Source organism: Lygodium microphyllum, chromosome 5 (genome assembly GCF_053477565.2).
Source record: "Lygodium microphyllum isolate KBCC chromosome 5, Lygodium_microphyllum_v1.1.10, whole genome shotgun sequence".
Taxonomy (NCBI): domain Eukaryota; kingdom Viridiplantae; phylum Streptophyta; class Polypodiopsida; order Schizaeales; family Lygodiaceae; genus Lygodium; species Lygodium microphyllum.
This window is the reverse complement of record NC_141139.1, coordinates 90,419,149-90,441,204: the sequence shown is the minus strand read 5'-3', so window position 1 is coordinate 90,441,204 and position 22,056 is coordinate 90,419,149. Positions and strand designations below refer to the sequence as shown.

Below are 22,056 nucleotides of genomic sequence, written 5' to 3'. Positions count from 1 at the left end.
TGTGTGCACATGGAACTCCTTTGTCCAGTCAGGAGGCTGCATGATGGGTGCTTCAATCAAACACTGCTTCAGGGTGTTAAACACTTCGTCACAATCATTGGTCCATGTAAAATCGACATCTTTTCTTAGGATTTTATACAAAGGGGTTGCCTTCATTGCAAAGTGTGCAATGAACCTTCTGTAGTAGCCTATATTGCTAAGAAATCCTCTCAATTGCTTGAGGGTTGTTGGTGCTGTCAGTGCTGCAATCTTCTCAATCTTCGTCGGGTCTATTGCGATCCCTTGTGCAGAGACAATATGGCCCATAAGAACTCTTGATGAGATGCCAAAAAATCATTTTTCAGGGTTGAGAGAAATCCCATACTCTCAGCATCTGTCAAAACATTACTCTAGGTGTCCCCAATGCTCACATGTTAGGCTATAGACATAGAAGTCATCGAGATACACCTCCATGAAATCATGCAGATGGTTTTGGAAGGCAGCCATATTTACTCGTGAAGGTAGCATGAGCATTACAAGCCCAAACGACATTACCTAAGCATAGGTTTCCCATTCTATTGTGAAGGTTGTTTTGGATTGGTCCTCTTCTGCAATTTGGACTTGGTTGTATCCGTTGAATCCATCCAAGAGGGAATAGAGCTCATGGCCTGCCACTGTGTCCAACAATTGGTCTGTGAAAGGGATAGGAAAGTGATCCTTCTTAGTTTTGGAATTCAACTTGCAGAAGTCTACACAGATGCAAAGCTTCCCGTTCTTCTTGGGCACGACCACAATGGGTGAAACCCATTCACTGTTAGCCATGGGATAAATGAACTCAACCTCTAGAAGCTTCAGCAACTTTGTCTTCACCAGGACTGACTAGTTTGGGTTCATTCAGCCTTGACGTTGCCTCACTGGTTTGACATCAGGTTCAAGGTCAATGTGATGTTGACACACTGTGGGATCAATCCCCTTTAGATCTTTATACGACCATGCAAACACGTCTAAATTTTCCTTTAGTAGGTCTCGCATGACCACTAGTTCTTCTTTTGGAAGATTTAGACCCACTTTTAGGTGACGTTTAGTACCATCAGTATCCAAGAATGTCAATTGCCTTTCTTCTTAGCTCGAGAATTTGTCTTCTAAAGATGCATCCAAGTACGTCACATAACAAGAACTTTCTATGTTTTATTTAAACTACAGGATTGGGGGTTGTTGGCAAGGTGCATCATCATCATCTTCCTTAAAGAAGGGTACCTTTAGACAACAAGAGCCACTGCTGAAGGAAGGCCTATTCTTCTTAATCCATTTCTTATAAAGGCTTTGTGTATGACAAGATTCTTGGATCAATCCAAAGGGTACCACAATCATTCTGTCAAATAGAAAGGGATCTTCTGCTTCTGAGGCTTCAAGAACATCAAGAACGTCTTCCTCATCTTTGCCTCTGTGTGAGTAGAATTGATCCTTCCAGCTCACTTTCATCATCTTTGTCTACATTATCACATTCATCCTCTTCAGGTTCTGTTTCTACATCTGTGGGTGTTCTGTAGGGGAAGAACAAGCTCTCTGTTATGTCCTCTGCTTTTGCTCCTACTTTTATTGATGCCTCTAACTCTGTGTGACTGCCATGTAATAGGGAGAACAGTACATCCATGCTTCTAGTTCATTGTTAGAGGTGATTTCAGAAGTCAATTTGGGTTTAGGTAAGAGATATTCTCCCATGGACAAAGACTTTGCTTCCTTCGGTAGTTAGCTTATAGTACCCACTGTTAGGGACTGTGCCTCTATTTTCTTAGGAAATATATGTTTGACAGCCTCTTCGTCTCCTAATGTACCATCTGTTACTTCATTGGAGGAGTCTGTTATGACTTCGATGGACATAGATCCATTGCCTTTTTGCGATCCATACAACTTCAACACCACTTTATTGGGTCCTTTGCCTAGGGTTAGGGTTCCTTTGAACTAGTCAGTCCTTGCTCTTGCTTCAAAAATCCAAGGTCTTCCCAACAACAAAGGGTATGAGGTCTCGTAGGAATTCGGTTTGACCACCAAATATGTTAGCCAATAGTCTCTTCCTGCAAGGGTTGTTTTTACATATGGGAGGATGCCCAATACTTTGATTATGCTTTGGTTTGCCAATCTGATAAGCCACTGTGTAGATTGCATTCCTTGCAAACCTAGATCCTTCATTGTCACATCCGTCATTATGTTTACTGATGAGCCTCCATCAATCAATGCATCTCCAATACAGCACCCTTCAATCCATACACCAATCTCTAGGGTTCTAGGATCTAGGAAGGTGTTAGTCACAACTACTTCCTTCACGGGTTCTAAGGCTCTATTGGACTTTGTTGCCATTGGGGGAGCAATCGTTAGGCCGCGTCTTCTTGCCAAGATGCTTTTGAATCTTTTTTGGCAACTAGGAGACAACATTAGTAACTATCAAAATGTTAGGTTTGTCTTAAATGTGTCTAGGTCTTTGACCAAATCATACTCTTTAATAGGATCCATAGGCTTTTCCAATCGATTGGGAAATGGGGCCACACCCACTTTTATCTTTCCTTTTTCTTGTAGGAGGGGTAACATCTGTTCTTTCTCTTCATGAGGAGGTACTTTTGCATCCTCTATTTCCTGGACCTCTAGTCCTGTCTCTGCATCGGTCTCTCTATATCTCTGTGTGGCTCTATAGTTCTCTATACTTTCGTACTCTAGATTGCATTGTTTTCCTTTTCCTGAGGAAGGTTGAACTTCATAGTCTTGGTAGAAGGAACGTTCTCTTTTGGAACTACGAATTCTCCTTTCTTTGCTCACATTATTGTGGCCACTTCCAATTCCACCAAATTGAAAGCATGTTCTTGGGTCTTCTATTGGATATTAGAAGTAGATTTCACAGGGGCTAGACTTGGAAAAGCTTTTGCGGTGTGGCCTTCTCCTTTGTATCGATTGCATAAGGGCTTGTAATCCATAGATCTTCTAGGGTTTGGACAATTCGGTGAGATATGACCATTTTCTCCACATCTGTAACATTCCACCTCTGGAGCCCCAAGAGGAACACCAAGGAAAAAGGGAATTTTCTTGCAAGAAAATCTATCTTGCAACATCAACAACCTTTTATTTCATTCTTTTGATCATCAAAACAAAGAAAACAACAATTCTTCACGCAGCATCATAGTAGATTTCTCCCACGGATTTGATAGAATCAACCATAATCTTCAATACCTTCATAAAATCCATCAATAGAAAAAAGAACACAAAATAATACACCGTCTTTGAATGGAAATCAATCACATATTATTCATCTTCAATATCTTCATAGTTCTCTCTCTCAATCTCTCATATACAGTTATAATGTTTTGATAGAATTGACTATCTCTGACTCTCTCTCTCTCTCTCCATCAATAGTACATCATCTCCTAACCACAATGCTCTCATAATAACTCTCAATAATCCTTCTTAGGTCGTGGATGCACCTCCCAAGAGGTATGTCTGATATGAAGAGTCACCAGAGCCACTACAGTGTCTTTTCACAGCTCACTATTGTCACTGTCACTTAGTCTTCTCTTCAGTCTTCAGCAGCTGTTTCTTCCGCTTGCTTTAGCTCTTTTGAACTTAGATTCATCCTTTCCAAAGGTTAAAAAACTTTCCCAAAGTCACACATACATTCTATAGAACACTTATTACAGAAGTTCTACATAACAGTCACAGTACAGCACCAGAACAGCTACAGTATAGTTACAGTACAGAGACAGAGCAAAGACAGAGGCTCTACAGAGGGTCTACAGAAGGTCATCAAAACCTCATAACTCATACTCAAACCATTCCAAACTCTCAAAAACTATTCAATAGGCTTTCAAAAGATCTCAATCTTCATAAATCATTAATCCATACTTCATACAGAAAACAATCAGAACAAAACAAAAGCTATATAGAAGGTATACAAAACCAATCAGAACCTATCAGAACATCACAGAACCTCATATCTCCACTGAGAATCATCATGAACTTCCAAAACATAATCAATATCATCCAAAACACTCTCAAATACTTCCATTAACAATCATACATCACTCTAAATCCATCAAAAATCAATCATTCAGTCCTCAAAAACAACAAAAATCAGTCAAAAATTCAGCCTTTTTCCACTGTCAACAACCTCTAATCTCTAACCATCGCCAGTAGACTGTTGTCCTCTGTAACTTTGAGAGGGAAATCTCCAAACTCCCTAGGATTTGGTCCAATGTCCTGCGTTGTCATTTTGGATTCCAGCAAGTTGAATCTTGTGTCTTCATCTTTCTTTCTTCGTTCATGCATCTCTTTCAGAGAGCAGATATCCTTTGTATGGTTCTTCCTCAAATAGTATGAATAGAAGGCTCCAAGAATGGTTGGTTTTCAAGTACATAAAGTGGCTAACTGTCCCATTTGATGGCACTTTTCACACCATGTATTAGAATGCATAACATCTCTCCCATGTCCCGTAGGAGTGGATATATTGGCAATATTCACCTTCAGAGTCTGTAGTTGCTCTATAATCACATCCATAAGCTCTTTCTTGATACTTGCCACTAAATTGGACAAGTAGTCCTTCAAATTTTCACCTCCTGGAGTACTTGTAGTAGAGTTTTGGAAAGCTTCTATGATTACTACATATACTAGTTGGGGTTGATCCAGGAGATCCTCTGTTCTGGTTTTGATTCAGAGCTCCTGTTGAGACTTGGGATTGTTGATTCCAGTGGGTAGGATTCCACTATTGTTGAGTCGCCATTGGAGGAACTATTTGAGACCACTACTATTGTGGTTGAATGATCATTTGAGGCATTGTCATCTGTGGCCATTGTGGATTAGGTGCATTGTAATGTGGCACTATTTGCATCTAAGAGTAGGGGTAGGGAATTGTTCCTAGGATTTCATTTGATGGGTATATCAATCTTGATATGGGATGAGGTAAGACTCCTCTTCCTGAGGTCATTGACAACCTTGCTTCAACTTTGTCATACAGTCTTGCACCTTCCACTGTAGCTTGCAAGTTGCCTAGTCTTTTCAATTCCACGAACTTGCGAACTTCTGGTTGTAGGCCTCTAAGGAACACTCCTTTCTGGATGCCTTCATCCAAATGATGATTTGTCCATCTCTTCAAGATGGATTCCATTCACGAGACATAAGCTTCTATTCTTTCTCAAGAGGATTGACTTAGGTTCATAAACTCCTCTCGCATCCGCTCTTCAAAATCTTCACGACTGAATTTAGTGACCAGTCCCGACTTCTTGCTGTATGAGGCCAGGAACTCATCATACATCGATGGATCCTCGGGAAGCAAGGAAAAGGAGGCAGCCACGAAAGTCGCGAGTCCCGCCTTTGTGAGAGGCTCAAAAGTGAGTAGGGAAGAGTAATCCCTACTGAGTAGTGGGACATACTCGATAGGGGGAGGAGCGTGAGGCGCCATTCAGATGGTAAACACACACACCACAACACAGACAGTCACAAAGAATGCCTGCAAAACAACCAAAGGGCTATCAAAAAAGGAATCAATCCAAAAGAAGGACACTCATATAGACATAGACGTAACTAACCCAGTACCACCCCAGACGATACACAGCCTAGAAAAATTTTGGCATGACCTCTACACATATGCGACCGAAAGCTTCATGCGATGCAACATTCAAGCACCCAAATCCCCGTATCAAGCAATAAAGAAAAAAAACTACACATCGTACCCATAATCGTAACACATGGACAAATCAGACTACCATAAAAATGGACATCAAGACTAAACCATAACTCAAACTATCAGTGTCAACTAATAGACTTTTACGCACCCATCCCACGAAGCGAGTTTATTAAAAAGAGGAAAAAGAAGTGCAGTGAGGGGGAATTATTTTAATGAAGGGTCCATTTTAATAAATTATTAACAATGGGTAACATTTTATTAAGTGATAAATCTTAATAAGAAAATGGTGATTCCTTTTTAAAATTTTAATTACAAATTATTAAGTTCAAATGGTGCTTTAGCGCAACCTGGACTACGATGCCCAGACTAGGTCTCTAAATGAAAATTCCTTAATTAAAAATTAAGAGTGATGTGGAGCGCTTTTTTGCCTGCGCGTGCTCTTGTGACGGCTGGTTCATTTTTATTATAAATTAAAGTGCCTCTTAAGCGCATGTTGCACGTGCAAAGTGAACGGCTGGTTGAGTTTTATTATTATAAAATGGTGTGTTTAACGCGAATGCACGTGGAAAATGTGGGTGAATAAATAGTTCATTTTAACAATTAATTTGCGATTAAGGGGATAATGAAAATAAATAAAGCTCACAAAATAAATACCTGGAAGGGGTGTATATGCAATGGCCTGAAGGCGCACAGAAGAGTCCCCCAAAAGCAATGAATCTAGTCAAAGAAAATCAAAGATCACTGACTGAACAACAAATACAACACCTTACTGGGTTTTTGTTTTATTTAGATTTGATTTTTATTTATTTATTTATAAAAAAATTATTTATGGTTTTTTTAAAATTGTATTTTAGGTGTGTTTTGAGTTTGTATTTTTTGTTTTTTTGTTTTTTTTTTGGCACATAGAGTCAACCTTCCTTGATTTGAAGTAATGGCGAAGAATTCTGTCAGCTTCTCTAGCTCCACTAGCTCCATTGAGGAAATTAGCTCCATGGGTGGTTGAGTAGAAGTTACGATGAGTAGCTTCACTAGCAAAAAGAAGCTGCAATGGAGGGTAATCTATAGTCTCGGACAAAAGGGTAAAAGCTGTGACATAATTCTCCTCTTCCTCCTCCTCTTCAAAATCGAAGGAGGAGCTGGCCGAAGACGATGCCGAAGACGAAATGGACGAGGAAGAGGAAGAAGAGGATAGGGATGACCTTGAGATGACGTGAGAGAGATGATCAAGGCAGGATGACGATGGTGGTGATGTTTTGGGGAGGGGCTCTGCAAGTATGTCAATGTCCAATCCGCTAGCCCCTGTTGCGACTTACGTGTAGGAGCCTTGGCACAAAGGATTGGTAGCCCACTTGCTCCGCACGACTCCCCTGATCATGCTGTGCAGATAGTCCAATTGCTAACATGATTGTGTTGCGGCTTCTTGATCACCGTCATTAGGTAATAAAATTCTGGGCATACGTCCAGTTGCCACAGCATCCATGCCCACGCCGAAGCTTGCCAGTGTCTGCACCATCCCATCGATCACCTCGTCATCACTCAATCCCTCCACCTCCAATGCCTCCACCCCGGCAAACCAACACAGTAGCAGTTTCAAACAGTCGTATATGGAGAAAATGGAGAAAGTCCTCCGCATCCACCATGGTATTTTGCTACCGTTGTTCCCTTTACGGTACAGAAACTGCTTGAAGGAACAGAAGCTGCTAGGTGCCTCTGGGTCTAACAGCAAGAAGAGCTTGTCCACTACACCGAACCTGAGTCGAGAGATCAATTCAAGCTTCCATGGAGGAAGCTCGGGCTCAAAGAGCTGCTATTGCTACTGAGCCACGCCATTTGTCTTATTGCAATTCCATAGTTCATGAACAGACCTTCTTGTTGAGATGAATGGTGTCCGGAGGCAAACATCTGGCCAATTCATTCACGACACTGCTGTAGCCCTTGGCTATGGTGAGGTGAGGGCTAGGGAACTCTTTGTATTCTTTCTTGGAATCGAGGTCGAGGTCGTGCAGGGAATTAGAGGCGATGGCTATTCGCTCCATGTCCTCGAGCATGGAGAACATAGACTCCTGTAAGGACCGGCGGTCCCATGGAATTCCGCCATTACAGTCACCGGGAGCTGCTTGAATGTCCTGATCATCAGCCTCCCCCAATCGGACATTCTCTTCTGCAGCGAAGAACACATCAGAGCCTGCCGTGCGTGCGATCCCATGCTTCCTTCCACAAATGCTTCTTGCATGTCTGGAATTCGCCCCGCCCCTTCACCTCTGCCATAACTCGGTCAAATATATCCACCACCGGAGCCACCAGCCCAGGCTGATCTGTCATCTCCCCTCCTCCTCCTGCTATCAGGGTTGGGTTACTTGGGAATCCGGCCTGCCTCTCCCAATTCGGAGCTCTGGCCTCTCGGTCATGTTCCATGGTGCCGATCCTCTCCGCATTCTCGTACACAGGGCTGCCTTCCACGCCATGAATCCACGTAGCACCAAGCTCCACTTGATCGCCTCCCATCGAAGAGGTGCAAATCCTCCTGCCCAATCTCTCGCTTGCTTCCAAGACACACACATCGATATCAGCAACTTCTTCTGGTCCACTCTCCTCCTCTCCAGGCAACTGGTCCCGACGAGGCAGCAGAGGGTTTGCGATGGAGAAGGCGGTATGCGGTTGACAAGCCAGCCATTCTCGCACCGATAATGACCACGCGAGGGCGTCTCCGTTGCAAGCTGTGGGGATCCATGAGTGGGAGAAGAGACAGATGAGGATGAGAGAGAGAGAGAGAGAGAGAGAGAGAGAGAGAGAGAGAGAGAGAGAGAGAGAGAGAGAGAGAGAGAGAGAGAGAGAGAGAGAGAGAGAGAGAGAGAGAGAGAGAGAGAATGCGGAAGAATGTAATGGACACAAAGTGCAACAATGAGATGGTTTTGATTTCTTTATAATGTCAAAGCAAAGGGTGAAAGTGCTGGAGGCGGGGACATGCCGAACCGATGATGAACGAACCACTGGATATTATTAGAGAGGGGGAGAATAGAGGAGAAGAGGTGAGGAGTGCGGCAGAGGAGGAAGAGAGACGAGGACGACAGAGGAGGAGAAGGAGAGACGAAGATGCTGGAGGCGATGGGAAAGGGGGGAGGAGGGCGGCGTGGAGAAAAGGGGTGAGGTGTCATGGAGAAGAGGAGGAGGTGTGAAGGGAGAGGATGAGGAGGGCCGCGATGGAACGAACAGGTAAGTTAGTTTTGGGTTTTAAAAAAAAAATATAAATATAAATAATTTATGTTGTTTTGTGTGTGTTTGTTTTTTTTTTTTGGTGTTTTTGTTTCGTTTTGTTTTTTAAATTTTGAAGTTCGTTTTTTTTTTTGGGTTTGTCTTTGGTTTTTATTTCTCTCTTTTTTTTTCTTTGTTTGTTTGCTTTTTGTTTTGGGTTGATTTGCTTCTTTGTTTTTCAATGATGATGTTTATTATTATTATACGCACAGGGATGCGTCCCCACACTTAAGACCTTAATAGGGAGGTTAAACCAAACTTCAAGGACTTAGTACCCCACATCAGACCAACCATAACATCTCCACACTTAAAACATGACCAGTACTGAGAAACAGAAGGTGTAGGGTTAGAAAAACTTGGCCCATATTGCCGAGAAGGAATGTCGACTATCGAGATTGCACCTGGTGTCGTCGTCGGCTGACTGCAGGAGGTAACAAGGTGTCTTCATAGCACACATTCTTCGGCCGTCATGGCAGGGACCAGGCGGCAGCACCAAGGAGGTAGCTGGTTGAAGGAGTCACCAAAAATTCGTCGATAATGAGGGATATTGCACTCAGCTCACGATCACTCAAATGGAATGAAAGAGCAGGCACTCGCCCCATGACTAATATCACTCAAGAAAATCAGGATGAAAACCTAGAGCTCACACCCGGTTTAGGAATCGACAAAGGAATGGTGCAAAGGGAGTATGCCAGGGTGCACAATTGATGGTGCATCAGTGCATCCAACCCGTCTGGCATAGGTGCAAGGAGAAAGGCCAGGGAGCCTTGTAGTGCAGTGTGTAGAACAGAATGATGTGTCCTGTGTTGATGGCAGAAACCCAGCCCATGGATACATAGGGAAATAGGAACGTACCTGACTCCAAAGGTCGTAACGTCCCTCAATCCTCACCTCTTGGTAATTGATTGAAGAAACTCCAGTCACACTCAGCCCACCCTCTGTCTCACGCTCTGTTGAAAGATACAGAGGGCAACCATGTCCTGAAACCCGTTGATGTAATCCTCACGGTCACTTGTGCAAAGGTTGTATGCCTTGTGCGCATTTGATGGTGCAACTGTGCATCTTGCCCAGTGCCAGCATACAGTGCAAGAAGGAAGGCCAGGGAGCCTTATAGTGCAGTGCACAAGAACAAATCGTGCTTTGTGCATTGAGAGGCCCATCCTTTGCGTGCAACACTCCATTCACACTTCTCACCTCTCATTTGATTTGAAAGGAAAGACTAGTCACTCACCCCACCCTCTGTCTCACTCTCTGATAGATACAGGGGGCAGCCCATACTCACACCCCCATCCTGTTAGAATGAAAGCTCACATCACTCAAGGGGTTGAAGATGAAGATCATGTTGACTGTTGGTATTATCAGGATCTTAAGGAGGAGGCATACCCAGGGAGGCAGCCTACAAATCTCGTACTTCAATGATTTGTAAGAAGAGGCATCTGTTAAGAAGGGCAGATGGATTGATATTGCAAAGACAGCGCACCAAGGGAGGTGGCTTCAAATTACTTACTGAAGAGGTTCTGCTGGTGAGTCAGCTATCCTGAACTACGGGGTGTTACCACCTTTTCCACATTCAGCTTCTCGCCCAAGGGTGTTTCCACCTTTTCTTGGAACAAGGCCTGTTATGACAAGGAATTTCCTCCTTTTCTCCCATAACAGTTTCGTTTGTTTTTCTCTTTTTTTCTCTTTCTTTCTTTTCTCCTTTTTTATCTTTTCTCATTTTTTTTCTTTTTTTAAAAAATAAATGGAATGGTAGAAATACCATATATTAGGACCCACCTCGGCACCGTTGTTGGATCGGACAAGAAGAGAACAATGTCGGGTTGAGATGTTTCTGCGAGGGGGTAGTAGAACGAGACCACCTCATGAGGAGAATCATAAGGGCTATCAGAAGCACAACAAGAAGGACAGTGCGACACCCAAAAGGGAAAGGGTAGGTCGACTATGATTGTCAAGATCCCCAAGGAGGGAAGTACTTCTTCAGGCGATATCCATTAATCAGGAAAGGATCATCAGAGGCATCAACAGTCTACACCTGAACAGAGCCGTTAGGATTGACAACAAGTACCTTGTACAGGCCCATCCACCGTTGTTGAAGCTTGCCATTGTCAAGAATCGCGTGGTGGAGGGGGTTGCTCAAGATGTTGCGCCGAACACACACAGAATGCACAAGGAGAAGCTCACTCAAGAGACAAGAAGAGAGATGGAGGCCAAAACGTTTTCTTGCTGATTTCTTCTTCTTCTTCCACACACTTTACAATGTACACAAAGTATAGATAAGATACAACATAAAAGGAAAGTGGCCTACTAAGTCAAACAATGCATAACCGACTACACTAGTCGATTGGCGCTATAACTATGCCAGCTGTAAATAGGTGTAACAACCTGAATATAATAAGTAATGAGTCAGTGGCCATGTGAGAGTCATAATGACCACCGACGTGCTAAGTGTAGACGTGTGGACCCATCTAACCAGGCGGTCCATCATCCATGTCCACATGTGTTGAGCTTGCCATCTCAACACTCCCCCTCAAGCTCAACTGCATCTCTGCAACTCCAAGTAAGCTTCGAAACTTTTGAAGCTTCTCTGTACCCAATGCCTTCGTGAAGATATCAGCTATCTGATCCTGTGTGCTGACATACACCAAGTCAATCTCACCTGCTAGTACCTTCTCTCTCACAAAGTGGTAGTGTACCTCAATATGTTTTGTCCTGGCATGGAACACAGGGTTCCTAGCCAACTGTATACTGCTCATATTGTCACAATAAATGACAACTGGACCTTCCACCTGCACATCCAAATCAGCCAGTAACTTTTGCAGCCATACTACCTCACATGCTGCAACAGCAGCACCTCTATACTCAGCCTCTGTACTCGACAAAGCAACTGTAGATTGCTTTTTGCTGCTCCAAGCAACTGCTGCACTACCAAGAGAGAACATGTATCCGCTGGTAGATCGTCTATCAGACATACTACCAGCCCAATCTGCATCTGTGTATCCAAACACCTGTACGTCTGTACCTGCCTCATAGAAAAGCCCATAATGTAATGTGGACTTCACATATCTCAATATGCGTCTCACTGCATCCAAATGTGGCTTTCTAGGTACTTGCATAAACTGACTCACAAGGCCAACAGCATAGCTCAAGTCTGGCCTTGTAATGGTCATGTAGATCAAACTCCCCACTATCCTCCTGAACATAGTAGGGTCTTCTATCTCATCCCCAACATCAGCACTCAGCTTTACATTCTGCTCCAACGGGACTGAAAGTGGTTTGCATGCAGTCATACCATACTTGGATAGCATATCCAAGCCATACTGTCTTTGGGACAGCCATATACCATCATCACATCTGATCACCTCAATGCCAAGGAAGTACCTTAGCTCACCTAAATCCTTCATCTCAAACTTCATTTTCAAATAGCCCTTGACTTCAGCAATCCCACTATCACTATCACCTGTAATAATCAAGTCATCCACATAGATGACTATGATGACCAAACCTGCATCTCCCTTTCTCACATAAAGTGAGTGATCAGCATCAGAAACATAAAAGCCAATATTGATAAGATACTCTCTAATCTTATCACACCATGCTCTAGGTGCTTGCTTGAGCCCATAGAGTGCCTTCTTCAACCTGCACACATACGTGGGATGCTCTAAATCTTCATAACCTGCTGGCTGATCCATATACACTTCTTCCTGCAAATCACCATGCAAGAAGGCATTCTTTACATCCATTTGCTGCAACCTCCAACCTTTGGCTGCTGCCAAAGCAATCACACATCTGACAGTTGCCATCCTAGCAACTGGACTGAAGGTTTCATCATAATCTATGCCATATGTTTGGGCATAGCCTTTTGCAACCAGCCTAGCTTTGTACCTGCTAATAGAACCATCTGCATTGTGCTTAATCTTATAAACCCACTTACATCCAATAGCTTTCTTTCCCTTTGGCAATGATACTAGATCCCAAGTCTTATTGGCCTCTAATGCAGCCATCTCCTCATCCATTGCTGCATCCCAATGAGCATGACCAACAGCCTCCTCAAAACATGTGGGCTCAACATCCTCAACTAGTTTCACCATATAAGCATAATGGTGAGCTGCATAACCCTCAAAACCAAATCTTTTAACAGGGTATCTCACCCTGCTAGACCTGCGTACCACTGGATCACTCAATGGAGTCTTTGCATTAACACGTGCTCTCTGCACACCTGGAGTCCTCACTAAAGGAATGCCAAGCTCATCATCCAAGCTCTCTGAGCCACTGGAGTCTCCATCAAGAACTGCATCAATGCCTTCTGACACTTTATTCTTTCCTTTGTCTTTACCTGTAGTGCTACTAGATGGACTCGAAGATGTAGAGGTACTCCTTAGTCTCCCAGACCAAGGACTACCAGATGATGTCTCTGGTCCACTAAGAGTCCGTGATTCTTGCCTTTCAGCCTGCACATGAGTGTCATGATCATCATCAACATCCAATGCATCACCACTAGATGCATACCAACTGCTCATTTCATCAAAGATGACATCCCTGCTCACTCTGAACTTACATGTGACAGGGTTGTAACAGCGATACCCTTTTTGCTCTAAAGAGTATCCAATAAAGATACACTTTTCAGCCTTTGGATCCAGTTTCTTCCGCAACTCATCTGGTACATGAACATACGCAATGCAGCCAAACACTTTCAAGTGTGAAACATCAGGCTTCTTACCTGTAAAACATTCTTCGGGGGTCATACCATGAACTGCAGCTGTGGGAGTTCTGTTCATAATATAAACAGCAGTATGAACAGCCTCAGACCAAAAATGCTTAGGCATATTCTTTTCAGCCATCAAGGCGCGTGCAACTTCTGCAATATGCCTGTTTTTCCTTTCTGCAACCCCATTTTGCTGTGGGGTATACCTGCATGTGAACTGTCTCTTTATCCCATGAGACCTCAGAAAATCACTGAACTCATTTGAGAGGTACTCTCCCCCTCCATCTGACCTCAGGCACTTTACTTTCAAGCCTGTTTCTCTTTCAACTGCAGCCTTGAAAGTTTTAAAGTGCTCAAAAGCTTCACTCTTTTCCTTCATAAAATATACCCACAGCTTTCTAGAACAATCATCAATGAATGTGACAAAGTATGAACTGCCTCCAAGAGATACATTTTGTGTAGGCCCCCAAATGTCTGTATGCACAACATCAAGGATATTTCTGCTTACATCTCTGTCATGTGAAAAGGGTTGTCTTGCCTGCTTACCAAACTGACATGCTTCACATACCTTCTGAAATTCTGCAACTTTAAATGTAGGCAAACCTGTAACCAACCCTTTGGACTGCATTAATTTCAGCCTTTGTACATTTGCATGTCCAATGCGTTTGTGCCAAATTTCAATGTCTGCAACAACACCTTTTCCTTTGGCATACATAGCCGCATTCATAGTAGGAATTCCAGCATCTAGAGTGAACATACGTCCAACTCTACTTCCCTTTGCTACCAACCTGCACTTGTCATTGAAATCTTCTACAAAGCAGTCCTTTGCATTAAATCTGACTTGCAGCCCTTGCTCTACCATTTGACCGACTGACACCAAGTTCTTTGTAATAGATGGTACATGTAATACATCTGAAAGACTCTTTGTCTTACCATCATGCAAGGACAAGGGAACTTTTCCAATGTGTGAAATTGGGTGGCATGAGTCATCACCCGTCTGCACATAACCTGCATTCTGCAAATCCTGCATCTCTCCAAACCATTCTGCATGGCTGGTCATATGATTGGATGCACCTGAATCAACATACCAAACATCTTCATGTGTTCCCTTTCCTGTAACAGCATTCACCATATGCTGCATAACGAACAAACGTTCATTTTTGTCTTCATTCTGTCGTGAAGACGATGCATAGTTTCCTTGCTGCAACTTACCACTGCGGATATCATCTCTCTTAGCATAACATTGGGCTGCAATATGACCTGTTTTGCCACAGTAGTGGCACACAATACCAGAGTTGTTAGAACCTCTGTTCTGCCATCCACCTCTTCCTCTAAAGCTCCCCCTACCTCTAAAGTTACCACGACCTCCTGAAACCTGCATATCGCCAAATTGCTGATTCAATCTGTTTTGCTGGTTGTCACTACCACGTCCTGTACCACGGCCTCTTGAAGAGAACCTGCCACGTCCCCTTCCTGAACTGGAGTAGAAAGCTTGGACCTGTTCACCACTTCTTTCGGGTGTCTCACTCTGCATGTTGATCTCTTCAGTGATCATAAGGGAGACCAACTCATCGAAATCTGGAAATGGCTTTCTGACATATACAGAAGTTACAAAAGACTTCCAAGCCTTTTCATTGTTAAGTCCACCCAAGGTAGACGACACCAAATCATCATCATCGGGCATTGCATCAATCGCTGCCAATGCATCTGCAATGCTTCTTACCTTCAGTGCATACTCATTGATAGACATCTTCCCTTTCTTCAATGTATTCAACTCTTGCTTGAGTTGAATCTTTCGTGCCTTTGTATTTACAGAAAACATACTTTCAAGTATGGTCCAAGCTGCATATGCATTCTCTGCATTTCTAATGTGTCCCAGCATGTTATTGTCAATTACTGCAGACAACCAATACATGACCTTCTTGTCTTTTGCATTCCATTCCTTTCGTGCCTTTGTCTCTTCTACAGTTGGAGGATCACTCACCTCCGGCTCCTTTTCTTCACCTGAAACGAACTCGTAAAGGCCTTTTCCAATAAGGAAGTTTGTGACACGGAACTTCCATGAAGGGTAGTTATTCTTGTCGAGCTTCTCAATGATGGGGCTTCCACTATTCTCTGCCATTATCACAAGAATAATACCAAACAACAAGCAAATCTTCTGCAACCCTCGACCTGTAGTGCACAGTAATACACCAGACAGCCTTTTTCAATGTCTGCTCAACAATACATGCAATCTGCAACCAGTTTGCAGATAAACCTTGTGTTTACTCACTGGTAAACACCTTTGATCTTACAGATCTGAAATCTGTAACCTGCGCACCCACTTTCGGTCGATATAGCCGAAGTCACAGTGTACCCTGAAACTGCTGTCCGCAACCTTGCGGCTCTAAAACGGGCCCTGAAACGGCCTCAAATGCCCAAAATCTCTGCGGGGAAGCCCTAAAGGGCTTGATCTGCAGAATATACAGCGCTCTTCGCGCACACCAAATCTCACTGGAATCTGAGATTTTTGCTCTGCCCTGCTTCCGGTGCCTCCACAGGCACTATCCAAGAGAAAGAGTGGAAGGATGGAAGAGCTTCTTACCCGTGGTTTGCTTGCTCGAACCTTGCTTCTTCTCCTTTGCTTCAACCTTCGAAATCAGCCTCTCTCAGTGGTGCGGCTCTGATACCATGTCAAGAATCGCGTGGTGGAGGGGGTTGCTCAAGATGTTGCGCCGAACACACACAGAATGCACAAGGAGAAGCTCACTCAAGAGACAAGAAGAGAGATGGAGGCCAAAACGTTTTCTTGCTGATTTCTTCTTCTTCTTCCACACACTTTACAATGTACACAAAGTATAGATAAGATACAACATAAAAGGAAAGTGGCCTACTAAGTCAAACAATGCATAACCGACTACACTAGTCGACTGGCGCTATAACTATGCCAGCTGTAAATAGGTGTAACAACCTGAATATAATAAGTAATGAGTCAGTGGCCATGTGAGAGTCATAATGACCACCGACGTGCTAAGTGTAGACGTGTGGACCCATCTAACCAGGCGGTCCATCATCCATGTCCACATGTGTTGAGCTTGCCATCTCAACAGCCATGAAACTTGCCAAATCTCGAATCATAGGCTAGGACAAGATCACCTTCTCTGAACTCCTTGTGCTTGATGAAACTGTCATGATAGGCTTTGCGTCGCGCTTGAGTGGTTTCCATGCATTGTAGGGCCATCCGCAGTATTTTGTCCAAGAATTCCAAGTGCAGGAGACGGCGTTGCAATGACTCACTATCTCCCAAGCGTTCTTTAACTGCCACTCGCAAAGAGGGCAATTCCAGCTCAACAAGGAAGACAGCTTCTATACCATATACTAGCTGGAAAGGGGTTTGTCCTGTAGTAGCTACCTTACAGGAGGTTCTGTACGCCTAGAGGCCTCTCTAAGTCGATCGTCCCAGTTGAGATGATGTGCGGCAATTGTTCTTGTCAGAATCGAGCAAAGGATGCGATTGGTGACTTCAACTTGGCCATTGGCTCTAGGGTAATAGGGAGTGGACTTACGATGGCAGATCTTATACAATTCCGTCAACTCCTCCATGATTTTGTTAAGGAAATGAGTACCTCTGTCACTTACCAGCTCGAGGAGATTGCCAAAATGGGTGATAATATTCTTGTACATGAACAGGGCGACACTATTACCATCGTCCCGCTTTAGGGCTTTAGCTTCACACCACTTTGTGACATAATCCGTATATACTAAGATGTATATGTTCTGCTTCCGTCTGGTGGGTGGATCAATGGGACCCACGAAATCAATCCCCCACTTCTCAAATGGCTTTAGGAAAAGAATGGGTTGCAATGGCATGGCACTTGTTTTGGTGGGTTTCCCCATTCGCTGACAAGCATCACATCTCTTGCAGTAACCATATGCATCCTTGTGGAGGGTCTGCCCACCAGTATCCTGCTAATAGAGCCTTCCTGGCTGTCGCTTCTCGTGCAAAGTGTCCACCACATGGTTCGTCATGGCATGCTTTCAATACTATGCCGATTTCATCCCCTGCAACACATCTTCACAGCACTTCATCTTTGCCTTTCTTGTACAGGGCTCCGCCTAGCAAGGTGTAGGGGGCTGATTCTAAGAGAAGCTTCTTCCGCTCACGACTTGAGATACCAGGAGGATACTGTTGAGTTGCTAGGAGGTTGGCTATGTCTGCATACCAAGAAGTAACTGTTTCAACTAGAAACAAGGAAGCGTCAGGAAGGTCTGGATCATCATGTTCCTCTTCTTCAGTTTGAGGGATCCATGATAGATGATCGGCTAGAACATGGGAGCGGCCAGGCTTAGTGACTGCTTCAAAGTCAAACTCTTGGAATAGGAGCAACCATCTCATCAGTCGTCCTTTAACATCTGCTTTGTTCATCAAGAAGGACAGGGCTTCATGATCCACATAGAACTTGAAATGTGTGGACAATAGATAATGTCGAAACTTCTTCAGCGCAAACACCATTGCCAAGCACTCAAGCTCTATCACTGTATAGTTCCGTTCCCTATCAGTGACCTTTCGGCTTGCATAATATATCGATTGATCTAATTTGGAGGGGGCCTTTTGACATAGGACAACACCTAGCCCTTCAACTGATGCATCTGTGTGCACATGAAACACGTTCATCCAATCAGGAGGCTGTAAAATAGGTGCTTGGATCAGACATTGTTTTAGGGTATTGAAGGCTTCTTCACAGTCATCTGTCCAAAGGAAATCCGCCTCTTTCCTTAGGAGCTTGTGCAGAGGGGCTGCCTTGGTTGCAAAATGCGCAATAAATCTTCTGTAATAGCCCACATGGCCAAGAAATCCTCTCAATTGCTTGAGGTTTGTTGGTGCTGTTAAAGCAACAATCTTTTCAATCTTTGCTGGGTCTGTTGCAATTTCTTTGCAGAGACAATATGGCCCAACAGAACTCCCGAGGAGATGCCAAAGTCACATTTGTCGGGGTTGAGAGAAATCCCATACTCTCAGCATCTGTCAAAACATTGCTCTAGGTGTCCCCAGTGCTCACGGATCAAACTATAGACACAGAAGTCATCAAGATACACCTCAATAAAATTATGAAGATGATTCTAGAAAGCCACCATCATTACTCGTTGGAAGGTGGCAGGAGCATTACAGAGCCCAAATGGCATCACTCTATAGGTATAGGTCCCCCATTCTGTGGTGAAGGTTGTTTTGGATTGGTCTTCTTCTGCGATTTGGACTTGGTTATATCCGCTGAATCCATCCAAGAGGGAATATAGCTCATGACCTGCCACTGTGTCCAACAGTTGGTCTGTAAAAGGGATAGGGAAATGATCCTTCTTCGTCTTCGAATTGAGCTTTCAAAAGTCAACACATATTCGAAGTTTCCCGTTCTTCTTGGGTACTATCACAATGGGTGAAACCCATTCATTGTTAGCCACGGGATAAATGAACTCAGCTTCAAAGAGTTTCAATAATTCGGCCTTCACTAGAGCAGAATAATTAGGATTCATCCATCTTTGTCTTTGCCTTACAGGTTTGGCATCGGGCGCTAGGTCAATGTGATGTTGGCATACTGTGGGATCAATCCCAGTTAGGTATTTATACGACCAAGCAAACACATCTAAGTTCTCCTTGAGTAGGTCTCGCAAGACCACTAGTTCTTTTTCTGGAAGTTTGAGACCCACTTTCAGGTGACGTTCAGTTCCCTCAGCATCCAGGAATGTTACTTGTCTTTCACCTTCCACTTCGCGGATAAATGTCCCACGGATTACTTCTAGGTAGAGGTTTGACTCTTTCAAGAGAGTCGTATCCTCGTCTGATGTCCCACTAGAACCAGTGTCCTCCTTCTGAATAGATAACTCATTTGTCTATTTAAGTTGCTGGAAGGGTATCAGAGCTTTATTTGCTTTTGTTTGAGTGGTGACCTCTTCAGGACTCATGGCTTCATCTTCAGAGGATGCGTCCAGGAATATCACATAGCACGGACCTGCTAGAGACCGTGGCTTTGAGGGCTTGGGCTTCTATTGGTAGGGGGCATCATCATCATCTTTTCTTTGGACTGAAGAGTCAGGACAACAGGAGCCACTGGTGAACTTAATTTTTATGCTTTTAATCCATTGCTTATACAGATTCTGCATACTTTGTGTTCCATTTATCAACCCAAATGAAACCATGGTCATTCCATCCAGTACCCCAAGATATTCGGCCTTTGAGTTCTCTGTAGGGACATCAACCAGATCATCCTCTATCAGAGGAAATTCATCATCTGCACTTTCATAACCTACTTCATTTTCTTCCTCATCAGTTTCATCCTCTTCCTCTAGCGGCTCTGTCTCTGCTTCTGTATAGGCTCTGTAGGAGAAGAACAGATCTTCTGCCTCTACATCTGTTTCTACTTCTATCACCAGTTCTGAATCTGCTTCTGCCTTTGGCTCTGGCTCTGGCTCTGTTACTGTCTCTGTGACTGTCTTTGTATCCGCTCTGCCTCTGTACTGTCTCTGCTCTGTAACTGTACTGTCTCTGTACTGACTCTGCTCTATCTCTACGATTGTCATGTAACAGGGAGAACAGTACATCCATGCTTCTATTTCACTGTCAGAGGTGATTTCAGAAGTTAATTCTAGTTGAGGCAGGAGGTATTTACCCATGGACAAGGATTTTACTTTCCTTGGTAGTTGGCTTACAGTGCCCACTGTTAGGGACTGTGCCTCTATTTTCTTAGAAAATATTTACTTCACAGCTTCTTCATCTCCTGATGTACCATCTGTTACCTTAGAGGAGTCAGTTATGACTTCAATGAATGTGGATCCATTGCCTTTTTGCGATCCATACAGCTTTAACACTGCTTTGTTGGGTCCTCTACCTAGGGTTAGGGTTCCTTTGAACCAATCCGTCCTAGCTCTTGCTTCAAAAATCCAAGGTCTTCCCAATAGCAGAGGGTATGAGGTCCCATAAGAATTTGGTTTGACCACCAAATATGTCAGCCAATAGTCTCTTCCTGCAAGGGTTGTTTTTACATATGGGAGGATGCCCAATGGCTTGACTCTACTTTGGTTTGCTAGTCTGATAAGCCACTGTGTAGGTTGAATTCCTTGCAACCCTAAGTCCTTCATTGTGACATCTGTCATTATGTTTACTGATGAGCCTCCATCAATCAATGCATCTGAAATGAAGCATCCTTCTATCCATACACTAATCTTTGGGGTTCCAGGATCTAGGAAGGCATTAGCCACATCTACTTCCTTTACAGGCTCCGGGGCCTTATTGGTCTTGGTCGTTGTTGAAGGAGCGATCCTTAGTCCATGTCTTCTTGTCAAGATGATTTTGAACTTCTTTCGGCAGCTGGGAGACAGCATCAGCAACTGCTGGAATGTTAAGTTTGGTTTAAAAGTGTCTAGGTCCTTGACCAAATCATAATCTTTAATAGCATCCACAGGCTTCTCCAGCCGGTTGGGGAATGGGGCTATACCCATTTTCATCTTTCCTTTTTCTTCTAACAATTGTTGCATCGGCACTTCTTCTATTTCTGAAAGTGCTTCTGAATCATCCATCTCCTGGGCCTCTAGTCCAATTTTGGGACTATTTCTGTAGCCTTCTATGGCACTGTAGTGCTCTGTACTGTACTGTTATGTTCTGTATTGCTTTGTCCCTCTGTAGGTAGGTTGAGCTTCATAGTCTTAGCAGGAGAGTCATTGTCATTCTGAACCACTGGTTCCTTCTTCTTGGTGCGCATAACAACAGCAAGTTCCAACTCTACCAAATTGGAAGCAGGCTCTTGTACCTTTTGTTGGCTATCAGTGGCATTGGCCTTTACAAGAGCTGGACTGGGATAGTCCTTTGCAGTGTGGCCTTCTCCTTTGCATCGACTGCATAAGGGCTTGTAATCCACGAATCATCTAGGGTTTGGACAATTTGGGGAGATATGTCCCTTTTCTCCACATCTATAACATTCCACCTCTGATCTCTAACCACCGCCAGACTGTCGTCCTCTGTAACTTTGAGAGGGAAACCTCCTTGGACCAAAATTAGGACCAAACTCTCTAGGCTTGGGTCCAATATCCTCTGTTGTCATTTTGGATTCTAGCAAGTTGAATCTTGCATTTTCATCCTTCTGTCTTCGTTCATGCATCTCTTTCAGAGAGCAAATATCCTTTGTATGGTTCTTCTGCAAACAGTAAGAACATAAGGCTCCAAGAATGGTTGGTTTTCGGGTACATTCAGTGGCTAAATGTCCCACTTGATGACACTTTCCACACCATGTATTAGAGCGCATCACATCTCTTCCAGCTCCCACTGCAGGAGTGGATATATTGACAGTATTCACCTTCAACGTCTGTAGTTGCTCTGTAATCACATCCAGAAGCTCTTTCTTGATACTTGCAACTGAGTTGGATAAGTAGTCCTTCAGATTTTCACCTCCTGAAGTGCTTGTGATAGGGTTTTGGGAAGCTTCTATAATTA

General features: G+C 43.7%; 1 pseudogene; it reads right to left on the bottom strand.

The window, feature by feature from the left end:
* Window positions 1-7,680, bottom strand: part of LOC148036126 (putative polyamine oxidase 5) — a 52,596-nt pseudogene extending 44,916 nt beyond the window's left edge.
* Between the last annotated feature and the right edge of the window lie 14,376 nt (window positions 7,681-22,056).